Below are 10486 nucleotides of genomic sequence, written 5' to 3'. Positions count from 1 at the left end.
TTTTAAAGAAGCCATAGTCTCATTTTTAAATTAGTTAATTTCTCTCTCTCTCTCTCTCTCTCTTTCATCTTTCCTTTTCTCTTCCAGAATGGCTAACACTCTCCTTGTGCTTAATCCACTTGAAAACCATACTTTGAGTGGCTAATGGGCAGGCAGCCACACCTGCGATTGTTTTATGAAGGTTTGGATCTGGAAACAGCAGTTGTAGTCAAGCACAGGAACCCGATAAATGGATGATTTTGGAGGCAAAATCTCTCATTCTTTTATTAAAGTCCATTCTCTTCTGCTGTGGTCTGGCCCTGCCCTACTTTTTAATCCTGCAGTTTGTGAGGTGTGTGTGTGTGTGTGTGTGTGTGTGTGTGTTTTACTCTTCTGAACTAAGCCTACCCTTGGCTTACAAAACATGTGAATTGGAAAGCTGTTCTCAAAATGGGCCCCCTCCTGGAGAACTTCCCAGATCCCAGCTTGCTTTAATTACTTACCAAGAAGTTTTCAATGAACGGCTTTGAACCTGGCCTTCCCAATGTGCTTGCTCGCCTTGTACTGAGCCCTCGCTTTATGACAGGAAGCTTTGTTAGTCGGACCACCCGCGGGGATGCAGCTTGAGTACTGCATGGCCCTGATGGTCGGTCAGACGAACGCTTGAAAATGTGGGCTCCTTTGGACACACCACACCTGTGTTCTCTTGGCTGCCTATTCGTTTCCCATGTAATTCAAGGTGCTGAACTCAGTCCTTAGAGATTTGTATCAACGGTTTCATTTATAGGTCCTTCTAAGGCCCGCATTCCTGAAACTTCTTCCTGTGTAATTTGTAGGTGCCAGAAGGCTATGCAAATTACACATTCAGGTGGTGTCTGAGACATGATGCAACTGTATTTATGCAAGAGTTACACAAAAGTTTGAAATGAAGCCTTTAGGAGCACCCCCTCTGCACCCCCAGCCCTGGCCTTTTTCAGTGCTGGGGACTGAACTCAGGCTTTGCGCATGGTAGTCAAGCTCTGAGTCTATCTCAGCCTCTCATTTGGGGTTTGACTCTCTTTATGAGCTTCAAAATCAAAACAAAGATAAAGTTATTATTTAGAATAGAAGAACAAAGTGATTTGAACATAAATTCTGAAGGAGGGCCCTCTAATAGTTCAGTTGGTTTCAAACAAACTGACCATCTGCCTTGCTTCTTTCTATCTGAAGACATATTTTGTGCTTAAGGAACACTTTATTAATATTATCATTTTAAAAAGATGTATTTATTTTATTCATGCATTTAGCCTGTGTGCTTAGTGCCTGTGGAGTCAGAAGAGGGTGTGTGGTTGCCTGGAGCTGGAGTTACAGAGGGTTATGAGCCGCCATAGACGTGCTGGTTCTTGGATACCAAGGTTCTCATCAAGAGCCTAGGTGCTCTTAAAAACTTTAACCCATTTCTTCAACCCTTAAGACAGATGTTTAATATATATTCTAAATATACAATTTTATATTATATACTTATACATATATAATTATATATGTAATTTTTTAAACTGAAATACCTCACTGGGTTCCCTAGGTTAGCCTTGAACTCGAAACTTTAGTTGGACTTGTGATCTGCCTCTCTCTGCACCTCTGCCCTAGCAGCCAGGCTTATGGGCCTTTGGACCTGACCTAGAGATAAGCATATGTGTTTGTGAGGTACCCTGTGATGCTTCCAGGCTTGTATACATTGTGTGGTTATCCAATCAAGCTAATTATCATATCCCTCACTCACATGCTTCTCGTTTGTTCGTGTTATGAACAAATAAAAACTACTCTTGGTAATTCTCCCTGGATTCCGTTGGTGCTACCTGCCTAACAGTACCCGTGTTTTGGCTCGGGCCTCCTTTTTCTTTCCCACCCCTTATGTGTACATACATATGTGAAGATTTATGTGTGGAGGTACGAAGACAACTTGGAGAAGGTGGTTCCCTCCTTCCACCATATGTGTCCCAGGGATTGAACTCAGATGATCAGGTTTGGCAGCGAGCACATTTACCCATGAAGCCAAATTTAGTTTTTGTTTTGTTGGTTGGTATTGGTTTTGACACAGGGCTTCTCTGTGTAGCCCTGGCTGTTCTGAAATATCTATCTATCTATGTATCTATCTATATGTTTATCTAAGATCCAAGTAAAAATAATGTCACCTCACTATGAGCACGCTTTGGAAGCGAGCTATATGAGCAGTGTGAGCACTAAACTGCACTTGTTAAGTAACATGGACCCCCTCCCCCCCTTTACTGTAGCCTGTGAAGCCAACTAAACACTTGTGAGGCAAAGCAGAAGCAGATAGATAATTTGGGACTTCTCCAAATTTTTATTGGATTCTAAAAATTAAAATAGCTGATGTGTGAGCTTCCCGTTCAGCTCTGGGATGACCTTGCCCACAGCCTTCACAGCACCAGTGAATTCAGGGATGATGTTCTGGGCAGCCCCATGGCCATCACACCACAGCTTTCCAGAGGGGCCATCCTCAGTCTTCTGAGTGGCAGTGATGGCATGGACTGTGGTCATGAGCCCTTCCATGATGCCAAAGTTGTCATGGATGACCTTGGCCAGGGGGGCTAAGCAGTTGGTGGTGCAGGATGCATTGCTGACAATCTTGAGTGAGTTGTCATATTTCTCGTGGTTCACAACCATCACAAACATGGGGGCATTGGCAGAAGGGGCGGAGATGATGACCTTTTTGGCTCCACCATTCAAGTGGGCCCCAGCCTTCTCCGTGGTGGTGAAGACACCAGTAGACTCCATGACATAACACAGAACCAACATCACCCCATTTGATGTTAGTGGGGTTCTTGCTCCTGGAAGATGGTGATGGGCTTCCTGTTGATGACAAGCTTCCCATTTTCAGCCTTGACTGTGCCGTTGAATTTGTCATGGGTGGAGTCATACTGGAACATGTAGACCATGTAGTTGAGGTCAAATGAAGGGATTTTTGATGGCAACAATCTCCATTTTGTCAAGTGCAGAGCAGAAGGCAGAACTGGTACGGTGCCCAATACGGCCAAATCTGTCCATACCGATTTTGTCTACGGGACGAGGTTGGCACTGCACAAGAAGATGCGTCTGTCTCTGGAACAGGGAGGAGCAGAGAGCCTACCACACTTTCTTAACACAGAGCAAAATAACAGCTGACAAGGTAGCTGCCTGATCCCCTGTGAGATGGCCCAGTATCTCTGAATGAGAACCTACTTAGAAAAATAGGGTCTTTATAGGTGGCCAAGACAACAGGGGTCACTGGTATGATCCCTATTCTGTAGCTACCACTCTCCTTTTGCAAGGGGGAAATCTGGATAGAGACAAAGAAACACAGAGGCCATACAAAGACCTACAGGGTAAAGGTGGCTAAGTAGTTGGGGAACCCTGGGCACAGCTGCAATCTAAAAGAGGGAAACTGGGCTGCAGAGTAAGCCACTGCATCCAAATAGAATGTGATGATTATGATAATGATGATGTGATGATGATGGTAAATTTATAAATCAGTTTTAGAAATGTTAGCTTCTTGTCCATATGGTTAAGTAAATATGCCACCATCATCTGATACTTTGACTATATCATTTAAGTTTAATTTTTACTATAACTCCTCTACTTATCTCCTGACCCTAATCCCTCCCAGACTCATCCTCCCACCTCTCCACTCCCTTTAATTTTGTGTCTGTCCTTTTAAATACAGGATCATGATGATGACAACGACCTGCCCACTTGTGCTCCTTTGCTGTAACCAGGGCCCATAACCTTAAAAACAAAACAAAAAGGTCCCTGGCTACCTCCAAAAGCCATCAATCTCAATTAGGGATGGAAATTATGAGTCCAGAGTATCCTTGAACTTGAGGTCTTCCTGAGGCGCTCGCCCCCCCCCCCCCATTGGATGGGCTTCTAGGCATCTGCCACCGTGGTTGGCTGCATGACTGCCATCTCTAGTGGCTGTGGCTGTGGCACAGAATTGCCAAAGCTGAGTGCATATGGTTACCCTGCACACCTAACATGAACCACACCTCTGTTTCCTTGGTTCTGCTTGAGGTAATTTATTAAATCACTTATTGATAAAAAAGACCTGTAGCTGAAAATCAAGACCAGTCCTGGGGGGCTTGTCCAGGCCTTCTTTGTCTTTCTTTATCAGGTACAGATTGCAAGCAAGAAGGTGAAAAATAATCTCATTAATTTTAATAGGATATAGACTACATTTTTAAATATATGAAAAATGCTATTAATTAGGATATTTTCCCTTTTTAGTGTTTGATCTGACTGTACTTGTCTTAGAAAACCATTTAACCTCAAATTTAATTATGTTTATAATTATATATAAACTAATCTTAACAAGACCTAGAATATGTGGAAAGTCAACTTTAAAAAGATCTATTGCCAGCCTGATTCTAATTAATAAGAATAAATTATCAACTATAAAACATCATAATACTCCCAGAGTGTATCTTTGTCAGGAACACATTAATACTGTACTCAATTCATTTTATCATTGTGGAAATCACTGAGTAAAATCATGGTGGAAAGTTATTTGGGAATAAGTGTAAGGTTGAACTGTCAGAAGGAAAGAATTAATTAAGAGTGAAGAAGGAAAAAAGACCATGCTTACATAGTCTTCCTATCTTCGTCTGGATCTTCTATTTTGTAAATTTTCATTGTTACTTTCAGCCAGCAGGTTCCTCTGTGGTCGTTATCATTTATTATCGCTTAGCACTCCTGTTCCAACACTGTAGTGAGATAGTGAAATGAGATTCAGGACAATGCATACCAAAACGCAGAGTAATTTGAAATGTTTCCAAAATCAAGTAGAAATTAGTTGTGGGCTATCAGTGTGGGGAGGACACAGACTAACAGCTAATTGAGAACCACCTGTGCACATGTGCGCAGCACACACTTGTCTCTGTGCTTCCGAGAAGGCAGGGAAACATCCAAAATTAGCCCGCTGCTTCTGGTATTTGACTGACATCACTGACTACAATGGCAACTGGTGTTACTTAACGAGGTGTGGACCTGCTCAATCAAGTTCAGCTGAGGGCTTACTTCAGTGGTGGTATGGCTTGCCTCCAAAGCACGCTCATGAGCGGACATTATTATTTTTCCCTGCATGTCTCAACCTATGGGCTTAAAATATGACTATCAACTAATGGAAATTCAGTTTATAAACATCCCCCTAGACACACACACACACACACACACACACACTCACACACACAACTTTCAACTTGACACACCCACCACCACCACCACCACCACCACCACCACATGTATTCTAGTCCTCTCTGGGCTAACCAGGTTCCATAGGAAACCAAAGAGAATCCTGAAACATTAACGTATGGGGGTTATTAGTGAGTGTCTTTATTTTCAATGTGCTTGTGTTCCTCAGACAGCTGGGGGAACCTGGCTGTCCTGTTAACTAGCATACTGAATTTTATGTAGGACATCCTTGAAAGGCACTTCACCTAACTCTTTGGCAGCCCCAGTCAGGTAGATGGCCTAATTTTTCCTGACTTTCACTTTGATAGATATAGTTTTGAAGGCTTACCTCCTCTTCTTCCTTCTCCTCTTCCCTTTTCAAATTCAGGTGTCAAGCATGTCCCAACTGCTTTGCCCTTGCCTAGCTGCCTGTGGAGGGGAGATGGAAATTTCACATTTGAACCATATTGCCAGGAGCTCCTAATGAAGGGGCCCTGAAAGCTGCTGGCCCAGAGCCAAGTAGGCTCAGGCAGGAAGGGCAGTGTGGTCCTCAGGGGTTGGGGAGAGGGCAAAGAAACATCGGCCACTCCGATTCTGCATGTCCCTTAGAGGAGAGACAACACGTTCAGATGTAATATTTAAAATGCTGCCTTCTTAATTTCAAAGTAACCGTTCAGTAGCCTGTTAATCCCAATGCTTAAAATAATAATGCAATGCATTTGCTTTAGTTTAGACAAAACTCTCTTTAAGTGGCCTACTTTCATTTTCATCTGCACGAACAGTTTGTGGTTGTAATATTTGAGGTTTTAAAATTGTCTTAGTAAGGGAATACAGTTTTTTTTGTTTGTTTGTTTTGTTTTTAAACCTGGCAAGCTTTTTTTCCCTCTAAATACCTTCACCTTGTTCTTATGACTCAAAGACTTACTTTCTCAGTCATGAAAGCTTCTTACAGACTCTTGCAAAGGGAAAGATAAACAGAAAACAGAAAAGGAGGCAAGCTTTGCAGAGTGTCCGATGCCCTGTACAGCTTGCCTTTTGTAAACTTCAATCATGGTGGTGTCTGTCTGAGATGGAAAGACCAGGGAGTCTGCAGCTGAGGAGCTGAGTGTGCTGACACAGGACCACGTGCCACCTGACAGGGGATTGCTAGTGGGTAGTGTGGATTCTCTCTTTACCCCTCAGATTTCTTTTACATGATCACAGTGAGGCTGGAAGGTGAAGGCTAGGACAGATAGATTAATATGACAGCTTTTCTCCACAGTGAAGTCATTTGTTAAATAAAATCTCTGGGAAAGCTGACATCATAAAAGAAGTTAGATAGCACCGGGAGGCAGTCACCACCCTTGATATCCTTGAACTCCAGAGACTTAATGATCTTCAAATAAGTAGTATTTAAACAAATCCCTTTTCAAATGAAGCAAAGGTCTGTTTATTTAATAATCACCATAAACTTTAAGTGGCAGAGAAAACTCCCTTGAATTGATATTTTGTAACAACTGTGTATACTGAGTAGGTGTTTGACTCTTAAAAGTTAAAGGTATTTCTGTTGTGGTGGTTAAATTCTGAATTTTACTGGCTAGTCTGTGGGGATAAAAAATAATTACTACTATGTTCAAATTTTGAGCATAAGTGGCCTTTTGTACATTCACATGGAGGGAAGCTGGTGAGTGCAAGGTGTTCATCCCTGCAGCTGATAAGGACTGTGTGCACCCACATCCCCTCAAGGTATAAGCAGGGCACCCCCACATCTTTATTCTAGGGCACAATACACAGGGAAGCCTGTGACTCTGAAGGTTAGCATCTGCTCTGTGAGATGCCCTAGACATAGCTTGATGACTCTGTGGGGCTTTTCTATGCAGTCTCTGAAGTCAGACCACTCTGAGGGACATCTATGACAATGTGGTTGGTTTTTCTCTATGTGCAGATTCCTGTGTAGTTGGATTTGTTTGTTTGTTTGTTTTTTTATGGGATTCTTTGAGAATTCAAAAACAGACACACACACACACATTATAGATCTTGTTAGGGAGTTCCACAAACACCCTGAAGCCTGCATGACAACCCCTGATGCGCATTCTTATACTTTAATTGATGAACTCATCATCTTGGATTATTTCTTTAATAGCCTTTCCAGGCTGTCTGCATTTTATTGCCACTTTTTGTCAAGGGAAACTTTATTTTAAAAACAATTGAGCAGAATGAGAGTTTTTTGAAAGGATAGAAGAAGAAACAAAGAAACAAACTTAAAATCCCAGCAGCTTCTGAGATTCAGTCCCCTTAGAAAACAAACACACTCTCTAGCAAGTGAAATGAGTCAGCACACTCTGTCTATGCTAATTTAAGAAAGGAAAATAACTTCTGAGTTCAGAACAGTACACCCCACTTTTCTAGGCGTTTCTGTCTCATTCTTCATTGAAGTTCTGATGTCTTCTGCATGGTGGCCTCCGGCCTGCTGGTCTACCTACAGCTAGCTCCTCTTAGCACAACACAGCACATTCTTATCTCTTCTCAGTAAAGACTGGGTGAAAATATTTCTAACTGAATTCTCATTTAACGTGTGAAACCGGCTCTTTTTCCTCCAGCCTGTGCAGTTTTTTCTTTTTTCTTTTCGATCACAGGATGTTGTCCCCTTTCTTTTAAAAAAGATCTTTGAAGCATATAAGTTCTTGAACTCAGAATTTATTTTCCTTTCTCGAATTAGCTGTAGCTAGAGTGCACTGAGTCATTTCACATGCCGGAGAGTGTGTTTGCTTTCCAAGGCGCCAGGTTGCCCTTTAGCATGCAGAAAGTTAAGAAGAAGGCAGTTTCACAACCCTCTCCTCTTAGCACCTGTCTGCAGTCTCACACCTGAAAATCAGCCTTGTCCTAAAGTGCTCATATGCTGGCCGGAAATCCAATGGTCACCTCCATTTAAATGGCCTCTCTTCAGGTGCAGTTTTCCAATCTCCCACTAGTTGGGGCTCTACACAAAGAAAAGAAAAAAGAAAAGAAAAGAAAAGAAAAGAAAAGAAAAAAGAAAAAAGAAAAGAAAAGAAAAGAAAAAAGAAAGGGGCTCTGCAGAATCATTTACTAAGCAAACACTACGCAGGAAGATTTAAACTATTTTCCGTGTTCTTGAAAATACGATTGGTCATTTTATTCTGATTCTAACACATCGACCACAGGTTTGTTTTTGTTTTTTGTCCCCCCCCCCCCGTTAGGGGGGTCAGTTTTATTTGCTCCTCATACCTTGATTTGAAAAGTCTGAACCAAGGTTTCTACTGCTTTTGACATAGTTTAGAGGCAGTCAACTCGCTCAGTGCGTAGTTGCTCTAAACTAGGAACATGGAAAGTGCATAGACGGAACATTTAGCACACAAACTACAACTCCACCTTCTCAGTAAGATTTTTCTCTGCTCTGCTCTTAAACCCACAGCACCAAAGGCAGCTGATATTTTCTCTCTGTCTCTGTCTGTCTCTGTCTCTCTGTGTCCTCCCGGGGGCCCCCTCCCCTCTCTCTCTCTGTTTAGTCAGGATGAAAGATCCCAGTGGATAGTCACAAATAATCAAGATCCTCCCGTGCCTTCCACTGGCGTTCAGTTTTAGCTTTGTTTGTCCGGTCTTTCTCCACCTCCCCGGAGATCCTTTGGCAAATCAGATAAACAATGCCTTTCTTGCTTAAGGCAGAAAGAGCAGTTGAATACAATGGGAGGCCAGACTTGGCTGAAATGCTGGCTGCAGGTGCTCTCAGCATTGTGGTCATTTAAACCAGATGCTGGGGAGTCGAAGCACCTGCTTCCCCTCTCTGTGTACACTTGAGAGACTGTGCTCCTGCGTAGGACAGGTCAGCGCATGGCTAAAACGAGTGGTGCCCCACAGCAGCATCGTTCTGGCTCATAAGACAATTGGTACTAGGAAGAGCTTCGTACAGAGCCCGTTTAATCCTCAAACATATGTAGTTTAATTCAATGTTCTTCTCTCTCCATTTCCAGACATACCATCACTATTCTGTATACACACACACACACACACACACACACACATACCTCTGCAACAGAGTCTACTTAAAGTAGACATTCAGATACAACGTTATTTTTTCTCTGGTTTACATTATCTAGCAAGAAAGACTGACTAGGAACAAGAGGGTGATGATTTTTATGGTTCTGATAAGAATGAGACAGATGCCGAAAGCCTTGCATAGCTCAGATTTTATGAACATCTCTACAGCCATCATAAATCTATGGACAATCCCACAATGAACATTAAATTGTCTACCTTGAATGTTGAGCATTAAATAAGAGAACAGGGTGACACTGCTTGTGTGTGTGTGTGTGTGTGTGTGTGTGTGTGAGTGTGAGTGTGTGTATGTGTGACTAGACTAGATTCAAAGCTATAAGAGACTAGTTTGGTATTTTTGTACTAAAATTATTCTAAAGCACAATATTGCAGTTCTAAATATTAATACATTAACTTCAGGGATATGTGAAAGTACTCAGAGTGTTTGTGGTATAGCTGTATGAGTCAAGCCTTGTCCCGATGTTAATATTTTAATTTCAATTTAAATATTTCTTTTCATCATAAATTCATTTTGGAACAGAGTCAGTTCTTCACAGTGATGCAGAGGGATTTTTTTTTCTTGTATTTATGAACCATGTTCTTCAAAGTTAATCGATAAAGCTTTTGTCTTGAGATCTGAGGTCCTTTCTGGAGGTTTCTATGCCAACACACCAGTACTAGGGCTGAGGTCGGATGTCTGGAGGAGAGTCAAATAGAGGCCTTTTCAAGATCTCTAGTCCACCCTTCCCAAGAGAGACTTATTTCTCGTCTGTAAACCTCTCCTGGTCAGGCTGTGAGAAGAAATACTTTCAATTTTTTCCCCCATAGCTCTTAATACACGGATATGTATCCTTTTCTGTGTATATGGTGGTAGAAATGGAATCCAGAGCCTTGTGCATGATTAAGCATATACTATACCACAGACCCACACTGTTAGCTTGTGACTTGTGTCCTTACTGCTGCCTGCTGAGGTCTTTGAAATGAAAGACCTTAGAAATGTTTCTAGGTCTGCAAGGACAGGAAGGGTGGCAGAATGGCAGAGGGTAACAAATCAAGAGAGCTAGTGGGGTTAGCTTGAGATGAGGGTATATAGTGCTGAGAAAGCATGCTTTGAAAGAAACCAGTCACAATGTGTTTTGTTTTGTCTTGTTTTTTAAAGGAGGGGGGTATATCTCTTTTTCCCCTCTTGTGTCTACATTCTTCTGGGCTAAAAAGTTCGAGAGTGATTACCAAGATGTAGGAGAGGGGAGAGGGGAGAGGGGTGAGGGGAGAG

General features: G+C 42.2%; 1 pseudogene; it reads right to left on the bottom strand.

Moving 5' to 3' along the window:
• Positions 1-2337: 2337 nt before the first annotated feature.
• The window catches only part of LOC110303547, a 9682-nt pseudogene continuing 1533 nt past the window's right edge, over positions 2338-10486 (bottom strand).

The sequence above is a fragment of the Mus caroli genome, chromosome 10, assembly GCF_900094665.2.
Source record: "Mus caroli chromosome 10, CAROLI_EIJ_v1.1, whole genome shotgun sequence".
Lineage (NCBI taxonomy): Eukaryota > Metazoa > Chordata > Mammalia > Rodentia > Muridae > Mus > Mus caroli.
The sequence above is the reverse complement of the archived record's forward strand: the minus strand, read 5'-3'. Positions and strand labels throughout refer to the sequence as shown.